Source organism: Dromaius novaehollandiae, chromosome 15, assembly GCF_036370855.1.
Source record: "Dromaius novaehollandiae isolate bDroNov1 chromosome 15, bDroNov1.hap1, whole genome shotgun sequence".
Taxonomy (NCBI): domain Eukaryota; kingdom Metazoa; phylum Chordata; class Aves; order Casuariiformes; family Dromaiidae; genus Dromaius; species Dromaius novaehollandiae.
The window spans coordinates 12,500,091-12,513,773 of NC_088112.1; the positions used below are offsets into that span (position 1 = coordinate 12,500,091).

The 13,683-nt window shown below is 45.6% G+C and overlaps 1 protein-coding gene across 4 annotated transcripts in view; it reads left to right on the plus strand.

Moving 5' to 3' along the window:
- Positions 1 to 13,683, plus strand: part of SGCD (sarcoglycan delta) — a 371,727-nt gene that overhangs the window by 5,464 nt on the left and 352,580 nt on the right. For 2 of the 4 annotated variants that reach the window (XM_064520920.1, XM_064520923.1), the window contains exon 1: positions 2,134 to 2,309. The exons of 1 other annotated variant lie outside the window; for it this stretch is intronic. The gene's annotated coding sequence lies outside the window, so the exon portion shown is untranslated. Of the gene's footprint in view, positions 1 to 2,133; positions 2,310 to 2,879; positions 2,902 to 13,683 lie in introns of those variants that run through there. One more of the 4 variants, XM_064520922.1, reaches the window with a different exon arrangement.

Sequence of the window (13,683 nt, forward strand, 5' to 3'; positions counted from 1 at the left end):
GACACAGTCAGCACAAGGGAAGGACAACAACTATCGTGAGTTTGCAGGAAGGGAAGAACTGAAAATAGATAAGTTAACAAGAAAGTGCAGAGCTTTAGGTCAAACTTGTCGCAGTCCTAGCTTGATGGATGCTAGTGAAATATATGGTTCCCAATACTTTCTGGTTTTTGCTGATTTATTTTTCTGTGTGTGTCAAACGTCTTCAGTACTTTTTGTAGCTGGACATGAGGTAGAAACAGAAACTGTTTGTTAATTTTTTTAAAGTCAGAATTCTTCTGCAACTGTTGTCTCGCAGCCATACCTCTGGCGCACTGCAAGGCTGAACAAGTTTTCCCTATAACCTACAAAGAGTAAAAGCGGGAGCACATGCATGGCGGCACATGTATAGGACAGGGCCTCAGCGCACTTTCCGTGCACAAAGTATCTGTTGTCTTTTGCTAGGTTTTTAAATGGGCAGGGAAGCAACTTCACTCAGACTTCAAACTGTAATATTGGGATGGAGAAAATAAACTTTTTGCTAGTAACCAGAGATTTTTTTATACTTCCTTTAATTTTATCCGTCGCTCTTTTAGTGAAGGTGAAATTTAGTGGCCAGGCAGACCAGAACATTCAAATCAGCAGCAACTCAATGGGTGACACGGTAAAAGATCCCTGTTGATTCTTGATAAATACTTAGAAGAATCAAATTTCTATTCTGCCAGTGATTACTTTATAGTCAGTTTGTAACAACAACTGAATTAAATCAACAGAAATAATCTTTTTGATTTCTGTTTACTTTTGGTTAAATTGTTCCATGGCTGGTCAGTGGCCATTCCTCTTCCTTGGAAAAGGTGTATCAAGTTCTGAACCTGGGGAGTGGGAAGGAGATCTGAAAAGGGATGACGCCTTCAGCTTTGGTTTTGTTTTTTAGATTTACCCCTGCTTAGCGTAATTTAGTTGGGTACTGATTTTACAGACTTCTGATGAACCAAAACTTGCACTTGCTAGTGAAATTTTAAGGAGGTAAGGAGGCCATGGTGCAGGACCTGGGCTTACACAGAGGAGGGAAGAAGAGCAGCAAGTGGGCACGTGATGGAAATAGCAGTCCAAAATAGCAGTCAAGATCTAGGAAGTTTATTGTGAACTATTTCGATTTGCTACCTTGATCCTTAGCTCCAGAGTAAACATAGAGGAAAGCATTCACTGTCATCTGTTAAAACCAAACTATTTGCATATAGTGGCAAAGCAGCAAACTTTCCAAGGTGGAAAAATCAATGTTTCCACTGGTCCCATCTCCAAAACATTAAAGTTTCATAGGGAAAACCAATCATGCTGCTACTGAAGCCTTTGCAGCAGGCCAGGTAGCCGAGTGCCTCCTGCCTCAGGGATGCCACATCCCCTTTTTCAGCCCGGGCGCTCAGGGACTAGCTAAACTAAAGGCTGGGGTGCCAGGGACGTTTCAGTGCCGCCAGATGGAGGGGGGGCTGCTCAGGATTAAATGAACAGTAAACCTTGCTTCCCTGATTTTTGCTGGATCCTCTGGAAAAACTGCACCGAGGTATCCTCACCCTCCGTGGCTCTCGTAAGGCTGGTGGGGAAGGATGCTCCTGGAAGCGCCCCGGCCCGCCCCTCCCGGCCTCGCCGCGCCGGGCCGGGCCGGGCCGAGATGCCGGCGCTGCAGGCGGCAGCTGCTGCGGCCTCCCGGCCCCGCGGCCACGGCTTCCCGCAGCCCCTGGCCGCCGCCTCGGCGAGCGGCCGCTTGGCCACGGCCTCCTCGGCTAAAGGGGTTTGGGGGCTGAAGTGAGGGGAGGATGGAGGGTGGAGGAAAGGAGAGGGAGAAAAGGAGGAAGAAAATGGGGGAAGGGAAAAAGGAACTGGGGAGAAAGGGGGGGGAAAGGGAAAGGGAGGAGAGTGAGGAAAGGGGGAAAAAGGAAAAAAAGGGGGAGGGATGGGTAAAAAGAAGGGGAAAGGTGGGGGAAGACATGGCAGCCGAGCCGAGGGGCTGCCCATGGGTGCTGGTGCCCGCTGTGTGCGGCGGGCGGCCGCAGCGGAGCCGGGGCGCCGGGCGCGGGCGGAGCCAGGCGGGAGGCAGCCGGAGCCCGAGCCCGAGCCCGAGCCCGCCCCGCCGCCGCCCCCCGCGGGGCCGGGCGCCGCGGCCGCGTGTCGGGGGCGGCGCGGCTCGGCGCCGCGGCGTGAGGCACGGCGAGCCCCGCTGCCGGAGGAGCCGCTCCGCCGGCGGCCCGCGCTCCCCGCCTCCCGGCCGCGGCGGCGGCATGATGTCCTGAGGGCGCCGAGCCTGCCGCGCCCGCCCGCGCCCCCGCCGCGCCGGGGTGAGTGCAGCGCCGAGCACCGCGGCGGCGCGGGGGGGACGGGGCGGCGCGGGCCGGCTCCGTGGCGGGCGGCAGGCCGGGGGTCTCGCTCGGCGGCCGGACTTCGCGGAGTTTGTGCTCCGCCCGCGCTGGGGCTTGGCAGCGGCTGCCCTTCGCGGAGAGCTAGAGCCCTTGGGGTGCCCCCCCTCCCCGGCCGCTTTCTGTAGCAGTGCCCCCCTTGCATCTCTCCCTCCCAGCGCCGTGGTTGGCGGCAGCGCCTCCTTATTTGCATTCCCGAAGAGAAAAGTGGCTTTTTGCACCGAGGCGATGCTGCTTTTATCTCGGAAAGGCTCGGCCGAGCTTGCCGGGGGCGGGTCTGCGGAGCGCCCTTGGCCGCCCGGCTGCTGCGCTGGGGAGACTCTGGGCAGCGGCCGCCGGGCGCGGGGCTGGGCGCGGGTGCTCCGCTCGCAGGTCGGGGCGGCAGCGCCGGCGAGCGATGCGTGGCAGGATGGAGCCGATCGCGGGCAGCTCCTGCTCGCTGAGCGCTGAAAGCTGGCGCGCGTGTGCCGGCGTGCGCTGCTGAGAGAGGGAGTCAGCGCTTCGGGAGCAGCAGGTAAAACAGCAGCGTCAAAGCCCTGGGCAGTGAGAATCGCCCTGACCAGCTGCGCAGGGGGAGGGCGGCTGGGTGATTTCAAACGAGGTGCAGGTGCTGGGGTGTGAAGCGGCGCTTGTAAACGGTGGTGACCAACAGGTGTGGCAGTGGCTGCTGTGCTGGGGAGTGGTGTCCCCTCGCCAAGCTGCGCTGCGGGGCCCTTGGCTGAGGGTCCGCACTTCTGCACGGTCCGGGCAGCAGACAGGGGGCCCGGCTGCCGCTTCCTCGTGCCGGCAGCAGCACCGGCTGGCCCCGTCTCGGGGACCTGAAAGGATGCTCTGGAGCTGGGCTCGCGGCTTTGTCACACGAGTTGTTTAGCCATGGTGACAAACTTCAGCGCTAGTGAGATGCTGCTTAAATAAAAGGTTAGAGCATATATTCTGCATTGATTTTTTTTTTCTTCTTATCCTGTCAGGCAAATGTATCCATTAAAAAAACTTTCTAAGGAAAGTAATGGATTTTCAATGAGAAGCTCCTTTGCTTGTGAACCACAGAATTTCAGAGGCTTGTTGGTTGTATTGACGATACACTTAATTTTCTGGTGGTCTTCTTAAAGGATAGCTAATACTGCAGAAGGTGCATTTCAGGGTGCAGCATCAAGAATGTACATCAAAATGTCTTTGCTTTATCATTTGTGAATTTAGTGGCTGATATGTAAAAAAAAAAAAAAAAAAAGCCCAAAAGAAAAAAGTATATGTGTATGTATGTGTATATATGCATGTATTTCTTAGACTGTGAAGAGGTAGAAAACCCATAGATCCAAGTACTTCCTGTTAAGTCAACTTTTGGAAACAGCTTTTCCCTAGATAGCAACTCATATTTTTCAAGGGGATAAAGGATGAGTGAAATTGAATTGTCCAAATTAAGCCAAAATGAATTGCTTAATATTCAGAGGGGTTGATAGATGAACCATTAAATCGGCACTTGCATAGTGCCTCGCTGAGAAGAAAAATGAACAACTCTCAGTGGTGTGATGGGCAGAATAGGTCAGCCACTGACATTACTACATTAGTTTGCTGAGCTGAGTATTCCTCCTGCTACCAGATATATTTGCTCTGTGACATTATATAGACACAAGGATGAGCTCTTGTGTCCTGTGCTGTGAAGAGTGGCATCTTCTATAAACAACCACAATCCTTCCATTTCCAGTGTCATCTCCAAGGAGAGAAATCTTGGTTATGTTTCATTTGGTATAAATTAACGTAGTTCTCTTGACTTCTCATAGTGTTTTATATCCTGTATTTATATCCTGATTTATGTATCCTGTGTATCTGACTTTCTTTTCTGAGAAAGCTCTGTTTTGAGTACTGGTCTGAGACAAAGTGATACTGATAAATGACAGATAAGAAGAGATGTTTTGGTGCAAGCCAGTCAAGATCCCTTATAGTAAAGAGTCTCTTGAGAGTGTCACCGCTCAGTAATCCAGTACATGAACTTCATTTCTAAACTTGTTGATTAGCATAGGTACAATTGTTGCAATATTCTGGTTGCCAATGGAAAAAACTGCCTTTGTCCTCTGAAATGCTTGAGGCAGAATGTCAGGAAGATGTGGGCTCTATCCTTACTGTGCCTTCTGGAAACTTTTAATGTTTTGCTTTGATAATTAGGAATCTTAATCTTCTAATGATTTGCACTTGTGTCTCTTTGCAGGTGACTTAGAATAGGTAATTTTGCTTGCAGGTTTTAAAACTTAAAAAGTGACAGCTATCTCCTTTTGTGTGCTGAAACTGAGTATTGCAGAGAGGAAATTAAGGAGAGAGTTTTTTTTTTTTTTAATGCTTACAGAGAAATAGATTCTTCACATTTCAGTTGAAGATGGGATTTTAAGTTGTCTCATGACTTCAGAAAGCTCCTTGCTTATGTTTCATTTGGCCAAGAGACTGTGTATGCAAACTTTCAGACAGACAGGGTCTTTTATTCAGGTGTTTATAATTATATAAAAGCATGTTATATAATGTAGTTTGTAGCTCTTTATTTAACGTGATGTGTGTTGACACAGTATGCATGTGCATATCCCTTATGTGATAGGTTATTAAAGTGAGCGCATTAACAGTTGCTTGGAGGCATGGGGAGCTTTGTACTGTCCGTGATGAAGCAGATGGACAAGGAGGTGTGTGTCCCGCACCAGAGAGGAGGTTCTGCATCTGGAAATGCTTTTAGATAGCTGGAGTGTGTGGCGGTGTCATGCCATTTTTAGATGTTTTGCCCCTCTTAAGGGCCAGGGGTAGCTGCAGGTATTTTTGTGCACCAGTGAAGTCTAGTTAGACTCATCTTCACTTACTTCCAATCATCCTGAAAAATAAATGAAGTAAATAGTTTTTCTGAAAAGCTGCCATGCCTCATAAAGTTATCCTGCTACTGCTTGCCATTTTTTTGGGAAATCATAATGACTTTTCTTAGCTTCCTTGACAGTGACTTTAACTCAAGCTTACTTGGGAAATGGTCATTCAATGCTGAAAAAGTAGTGGCATCTCACTGATGTATTTTGGGAATGCTGGAAAGAACTATAAAAGATTCACTTGCATAGATTAAAACCTCCAGGGCACTCCTCTAACACTGCCGTTCTCCAGGTGAAAAATTAACTTTCTGTGTTGTCTACTTCTGCTTTTATTTCATTTGTGAGAATTTTTGGCTCTGTTATCTGTTTACATCAAGTCCCGCAGGTGTGCTTGAAGTGGAAAGCATCTTAGTCTAAAAGCTCATGTACACTATCAGCATCCAAATCCATTTGTCTTTGGTTGCCAGCGGTTGCGTGTCCTTACCCTGTTCCCAGTGTTGATACCGTCAGCCCCAAGAAACCTAAAAAGCAGAATCCCCACCAGGCCACAGCACTCTGCCTGAGAAATGTCTCCTGAGTGACTGTCAAAAAATAATTAACAAGCTACCTCGATGCTTTTACAGAGGCTTTGGCAAGATAGCACTTGAGGTATTGCTTAATGACAAACTTTGATTTATGAGGTAGCTGAAAATGTTTGAATTTTTGTATCCAGAATGAGTGCCGAGGAACTTTTTTGTATTTCATCTGCAGTTTTCAGCGCTACATGCAGCTAACAGCTTGTCTCTCATTGATTTTAATAGGAGAATTTTGCTGAATGTGCCTAGACTAGTTAGAAAACGTGTTGTTAACATTTTTGGGGCAGTAAGTTACTAAACACAGTAAGTAACTGTAATTTCTTTTAAAATAACCTTGAAAAATCTTAGGCTTTAGCTACAATTCCCCCCTGCCCCCGCCAATCCCCTACTCCCCCATGAGTCTTGAGATGGATCCTATGTAAAATTTGGTATTTTCTTTCAGTTTGAGGCTAAGTATTGAAAAGAAACAAGAACCTCCAATCTCCAGGAAGCTTTGCCTGGCTGGCTGGTCGAGGGCTGGTGCAAGTATGCCTGTGTGCATGTCTCTTTGCGTTTTCCCCATGAATTCTGCATGTTCTTCCCCTCTGCCTTGATCAGCTGCTCTTGATAATGGCTAAACTGAACGTGGCTTGTATCTGACTAGTTACTTTTTTGGGTGACAAGTTTTGAAATCATTTAGAAGAATTCTATTAACTGCAGTAGGCATTAGGTCATGCTTGCAAACATGTCATTCTGGTGTCCGTCTTGTTTCCCCTCGACCCTCTTGATTTCTGATTTATTTTTAACTGCAATTTTGTTGGATTTGGTTACAACTAATGAAAGTGGATGATTTGTAACCTTTAAAAAATCATGGATCTTGCTTTTCACTAAATATAGAGCACTAGGGTCATGAGCTGCTCCTGTGCTCAACAAGGAAGGATAGCTGGTTCCTCATGGAGAAGAAAACTTTGTAAAATTTCAGCATCACGCTCCGTTTAGCCTGTGAATCTGATATGGACTTAGTGACTTTTTTTTATTAAATGTAATGATGTTTTAGGAATGTGGTGCTGTGCAGAGAGCTGGCTGAATCTAGTGGATTGTGAAATGGTAAGCTGGGTTGCTTTTCAGTATATGTGATCAGAGGATAAAAAGGCCAAACTTCTTATTACAGAGCTTACCTATGCTGTTTCAGTCATGCCTCCTCCAGGCTGTGTGATGGTGTTTCAAGGAGGCTCTGAGGTGGGAGGTGTGCACCTGTGCTTCATATGCTTTGTGCTTCCATGCTTTCTTTTGGTGTGGACCTGGCCAGGATTGTCAACCAGGCTCTAACACTGTGTCATGTGAGCTATCCTAATGATATGAAAACACTGAAATGTTCGTCTTTGGATGCAGAATATTCCCACTGTTGCTTCTCCCAGTCCTGGGGAATGCTAGGGTTTGTCAGATTAGGCATTTGAGAACTACATGAATGCAGGAGAGTGTTGTGGTGACCACATGCGGGGAGACATTGTCTGCTGCTGGGCTGAGCTGAGATCTATTAGGATCACCCTGGAAGCTGAGGTATCAATACAGTGTTTTACCTGTTCCTTGTATGGAAGACGTGAGCAATAAAACAGGCTAGTTTCTTTTCTGGAAATGTGGCAGTCAGGACTAAACAGTTAAAGTCTTTCTGCCTTCTCTGGAGGTTTGCTTGGTTTATAGCTTTCGTTGGCCACCAGCTGATGGTGTCTTCAACACGGTGGAAAACATGAGTTGGTGCTTGCGCCACAGGGGCTTGCATCAGCTCAACTTATTGATATTCAGGTTCTGTACTGGTCTGCAAACCTGTGCTCAATCATGAGTTAAGCTACAGTGGTTGGCAACTAAGGCCTGCCTTGGTACACACCTCTGCAGGTAAGGTGAGAGCGCGTGACTGAGCAGCTCTCTGCAGTTGTTTCCTTTTTCTGGTGTTAGTCAGAGAACTAAAGTTCATTCTCGTAATACTGATATGACTTGAGGACCTTTTGCTGCAAGGCAGCTTCGTGATGCTCTGTAGTGCCTGGATTGCTCAGTAGAGGGAGAGAAGAGTGTTCACTGTGTAAGGCACCCAAACCCAACCAGAGCCAGTAGCCCCGACTGGCAGTGAGGGAAAGGAGTGCCAAAGCCTCCCTCTCGGCTTGCGTTTTTTTCCTCTTGTTCTTGTTTTAAAGCTCTGAGCTAAGCTGTGATTTTTCACTTTTTGACCAAAGTAGCTGCCTCAATCTGCAGGTTAATGGAGTATTTCAGATGTCGAGGTAGGTGGCTGGGATAGAAAAGATGTGTTCAAATCCAAGAAGCAGCATGCCTGAAAATATCTTGTAGAGCGAAGTGGAGATTTTCTGAATATTTTGTAAGAAATGCTGGAGTTGGCCTTTAGTGACTGAAGCTTCACTGCACATCCAAAGATTTAAAAAAGAAAAAAAAAAAAAAGAATTAGTTGAAACTCAAGCAGCAAGTAATCCACATGACTCATTTCTAGAGCCAGATCTCTCTGTTGTAAATCAGTGTAGCTCTATTGACTTCCCTGGTTTTGTGCTGGAGACCTGGCCTGCTCTCTTTTTGGAAATTTTGAGCAAAAGATTGTCAAAGAGGTTTTGTTTGTCTGTCTGATTTTTAAGAGATGGAGAAAGTACTTGGTTAAGGAGTAAAATCTGTGCTCAGGCAAATAGGCAATATGGTTTGGTAGAGATTTGCTCCCCCATAGCTTTCTGTGTGGAAAGACAGAAGAATTAGATGTTTGTTTTTTGTCAGAAATGTCAGTTTAATGTGATAAGAAAACAGCTGTTAAAACACTGCCAGATGAAAGCAAGATGATAAGCATGAAGGGGAAGGAAGCAATGCGAAACTAATGCAGTCGGGCTGAATAAGACAGTATTTTGGAGACGCGGTGCATTTCCTATCTGCCTCTGACCCACTGCGTGCTGCTGGGGGGCCGCAGTCCTGTTCTGGGCCTTCTTTCTCCTCGCTCCGTGGATGATTTGGTCCACTTTTAGACAGCGGTCTTCAGAGCAGGGAATGTTTGTGTTTGTACATCACTTAAATCAATGAGGTGCCATTCTCTGAGGCTTTTAGCAGTGTAGTATAACAGATCAAACTACTTATCCTGGTGGTGCGAGGTTGTTTAAGTGGAGTGGAGCTCCGAAGCACTCTACCCTGCTTGATCAAAGGGCCTGACCAGACTCTGCAGTGGGTATTTTCTAAATAAATGGAAGTGTCCTTTTAAAGCACGAACTGAGAGTCTATTGAGGGTTATGATGAAGGTCTTAACCCTCCTTTAGACAGCCTGGAGGAGCTTAGGAAGGGAAATGTGCCCAACTGGCAAAGCGGAACGTGCTCCTTGGAAAGCAGAAGGAGCATCTTTTGGACGCCTCAGTGAGGCAGACAGGAAGCTAGCAGCTCAAAGAAGGCTCTCTGTTGCCTGTGGCTGGCATATAAAAATAAACTCAAATCAGACACAGCCCTGACTTTATTTTCAAATCCTTACCTTCCCTGCAAACCCATTACTGAAGGGCTGGCATATCCCTTCCTGCCTCCAGGTAAAACTAGCTCTGTTGCATTGTTGGAAACCAGTCTGTACCATCACTTCTAGCCTGGGTCTGCCAGACCCTTCCCAGTGCACACGCAGCCTTCATTGCCTTCATGTATCAGCTGTACCTTGCTCTGAGCAGGCAGGGTGAGCGATCAGATTGAACTGATGCTATTAACAGCAGGAGAAACACCTCTCTCCTGAGGAGAGTTCATCTCTGCTGGCTAATGAGCTCGGTTTCACTCAGGAATGAATTGCTGCTATGTGGATCACAGTGAAGCACAAATGAGGATGCAGCGCTGGGCACTTCCTACAGCCTCTCTTATACGTGGCAAATGACTAATTAAATGAGAGCTGTTTTGAGCTATCGGGCTGCTGCTAGCCTGGCTTCATATAAGAGAGTCTTGTGCAGTTCGTCTTGCTCCAGTAACTTTTTGAAGTCTTTCAAAACTGTACATTGCAGCAACCCCCAGTTTTGATTTTGCCTTGTAGGCCGCGTTGCAAGTGTAAGATCTGAAGAGCTGCCACACTGACTGGAGCTTGATCTATAGCTGAGGGTAGTCAATGTATGTGTACCAACGGCATAGCCAAAGCATGGGGTGTGAAAGGCTTTACAGGAGTTAGAAAATAACTTGAAAATCTCTCTTCTGTGTGTTTTCTTTTCTTCTTGAATTGTGAAATTGTTTACTTTTTTTAACCTGACTACTTTACATCTTGTTTCAATAAGACCAGACAAGAATTGTCGTCCTTACATAGTGTAGCTTGGTTTTTCTGATTACAAATTGGTTCTGAATAGCTGAATTATTTTGCAGCTTCATTCACAGAGCTTGTGCTAGGACTTTGTAGAAAATCATTAGCTGTATTACTGTTTTAGGATAGGTGCTGGGAAATCTACTTTTCTCTGTTCCTGTTTAACAGAGTATGCTACAAAAGGCTTGCTTTGTGTGTACTGAAACATGGTGAATTTGGAAGTGTGTGGGGGGGTAATGACAAAACTGCAGTGCTTTGATAATAGGCTGATTATTTTACAGTCCACCAGAAATAGATACTTAGAAGGAGGTATTAGGTCTGAATGAGATATTCAAGAGCAGGTTACGGATTTCAGTTGGCAACTAGTGAAGAGGCCAATCCTACTGTCAGTGGTGTCAGTGAAAATATTGGGAACAGTCAGGCATGCAGTAACTAATTATCAGCAGATGATGGTTTCTGAAGGTGTGAATAAAAGATCTAATGTATTGGCTGGGTTGTCTGAAAAACAAATCTGTTTGATTTTCTTCTTTTTTTTTTCCCCCACTTCTGTTTGTTCCCCTTCTTTCTGCCTGACTTCAGCAGCAGGGCGCTCTGGCTGCTGAGCAACAGGCAGTTTTGGAGTCCTCTGCCAAAGTTAGTTTCTTTTCCTGAGAAAGAATTCTTCTTTTTCTGGCATGAACCCATATGAAGACTGATGTTACAGGCTGTTGCATGCTTTAATTTCACACTTGGAAAATTTTGAAGGTGGGCATTTTATTTACTGGTTTAGATTAAAAAAAAAAAAAAAATCCACACACCAATTCCTGAACATTAGAGTAATGATGTGTTCTTTTAACAGGTATTTCCTGAAGGAACTTTGTGAACACTAACAGTCAGAGATAAATGAATTTAAGGATCATATTTAACAATGATGTTCTTATTACTGACATGGGAGATTTCTTAAAAAAAAAAAAAAAAACCCTTTGAATAGATGCAGATATTTCAATACAAAGTGGAAACTTGTGAAGAATATTACAGTTGCTGGAGTCAGAAATAACAAGAGTTTGCAGTCAAAATTCATAATTCCACCTATTTTCAGCTGTACAGTGAGGAGCATTCCATGGCTGAAGAGTTTCAAGGAGGGAGGCTGGGTGTTCACGTTGTACAGCCAGAGAGCCATGGAGCAGGGATGAGGGTTTCTTGCCTGTTGTTCTGGGCAGGTTGTGAGGTCCCTTCAGCACATTATCAGCCTGTGACGTGCGCTCTCATACAGATTTCGACTTAACCCTGGCATGGTCCTCCTTGTGGTGACTTCTCACTCTTTCAGGGCTGATCATATTCTTCATAGGATCAGTTAGACTTCTGATAATTTTTTGTAGTTTGATAGAGATGGGGTCCCTTTTTCTGGGGAGGAGGGCCTCATGGTGTGAAGAGTTGTAACACATGCTCTTGCTCCAGAGAGCCAAATGTATTGCTTTGTGCATGTTCAGGATTTTACAGCTGGTTGTCCCACCTCCCTCCAGGGTGGCTCTGGCTCTTCTGTCTGCATGGGCTGTGTTCCTCCAGACTTCTCTTGTTCCCTCAAGCTCAGCCCTTTTTGTGCTCTGGTATCTTTCATCCAGCATCACCCTTCTCCAAGTGAGGAGCCTGGTGTTTGTTGACCCTGGCATCCATTGGAGTGGTTGCAGTTCAGGTAGCACAGCCAAGCTGGCCCAAATTACTAGTTCAGGGATCAGTAGCGATGGTGACAGCAGGGAGTATTTTCCCCATTCAGCTTTCCTCAGGAGTATCCAGGCAGTTGAAGTAGGCTGGATGCTGTGCTGTCATATTTGCACAGCTGTTGGTATCTGCTTCTGCTACTTGGACGTTAGCTGGGGTGATGTAAGCTTGCAGTCACACCTCTGGGTTGCAGCATAGATGCATCCGTGGCTCTTGGGCATCCCTTGATGCAGTGGGAGTTTTACTGCAATAGGAAAGAAGGGGTCTGAACTGGAGTTTAAAAGGAAAGTGAGCCTTTATTATAAGCAGAGGGAAACCAGACTGCCTGTTCTGTGAGCAGGCTGGTAACCCTCGAAGTGGGGACAGAGCCTGTGAGCCTGGGCTGGTGTTTATGGGGAAAGTACAGGCAAAAGTAAAGCTTAGTGAAAATCTGACTTTTTGAGTTACCAACAGAGATTTTGGTAATGAGCTCTCTTACCTTTCTCAAATTGCTCTTTTCATTACACTGGTGGGGGTTGCATGACATTTTATGTCCCTGTCCCCCCCCTCCCCCACAGTATATTACAACATATTTCCAAAAGCAGAATGCGTAAAATTGTGGAACTAGTGTGTGTGCTACTCCATCAGTATTTGGGTCTGCCTTTATATCTGAAGAGTCTATTATCTTGCTACGTAAATGGCATACCATGAATAGTTTTAGTGCATGAGTGTATTAGTCTCTGTTTTATTTTGAATAGTGAAGCTGTCTGAATTACAAAATGAAAACTGGTTTAAAAATGAGGCAGAGACCATGCTCAGGGTGGCTCTAAAAGCCTTGGCTGTGTCCCTTTTTAGTTGGCTACAGCATAAGTGTATTTGTTCAGTCAAATCTTCTGAAAAATAGTACAGCATAGAAGGTTTGTAAATAGCAAAAATGTTTCTTACGTGATTTAGTGAATTAATAGCTTCTACGTAGGAGGAGTGTTCTCAGCATCAGAATGTACAGTAAGTCAGGGCATTTGTCATTCTACTATATTTTGGTTTGTTCATAGGGAAGAAAATGCATTAAGAGAAATCAAACAGATTCATCAGCTGAAATGTGTCAGAGATGTTTTGCCCGAACCTCCATCTTCAGCGGTTGGTAATTACTCACGAACGTAGTGTGAAAGGCTATAGTGGCAGTGGAAAAGTTGCTTCCAAAGCCAGGTCCAAAAGATGAATGTGCTGCTGATGGTATAATAGAGCAGCTACCTCAAGTGACCGGCTCCATTCCTATCCATTGCTTGTGTCAGGAAGATAGATGTTGGCTTCAAGGTGGGAAAAGGTTCTCCTGTCATTGATGACTCAAAGTCCTGTGTTCTCCACTTGATTTTGGGCTATGCCAGAGTGTTCTTGCAGGGATGGAAACGCTTCTGTTTTGGCCACTGCATTTTCCTTCACTTACGAGAAGTTTCTGATCTGCCCGAACCCATGCTTGTAATTTCTGATGTATGAATTTGGCTTTTTGACCAGTTTGGACCTGCATCTTTGAGCTAAAACAGCAAAAATCTTCTAGTGCTCGGAGAGAGTTCTAACCCAACCCATTTGTATAATACATAATATTTTAGATGTCTGTTCTAGTGCTGTGTTTAGTAGTTCCAATATACTCTTTACATGCAAAAGCTGCTTAATAACATTGTAAGTAGAAAAAAATAGAAAAATAGAAAGTTGGAGCTTTTCAGATGAAACATGGAAAATGCAGTGGTATCTGCCCAAGGTCGTGCAATGGGCCTGACCTTTTGGGATGCAAGATGGTGTGGGTAGTTCTAGAAGTTTTTTTCTTTGCTAGTTTATGAAGCAATTTGAATTTAATCTAATCGATAATTTCAAGTCTCGTGCAGTATTTCTCATTCTGTTACCTGAATAAAACCAAAGGAAGTATTTTGTGGCACATATTGTGA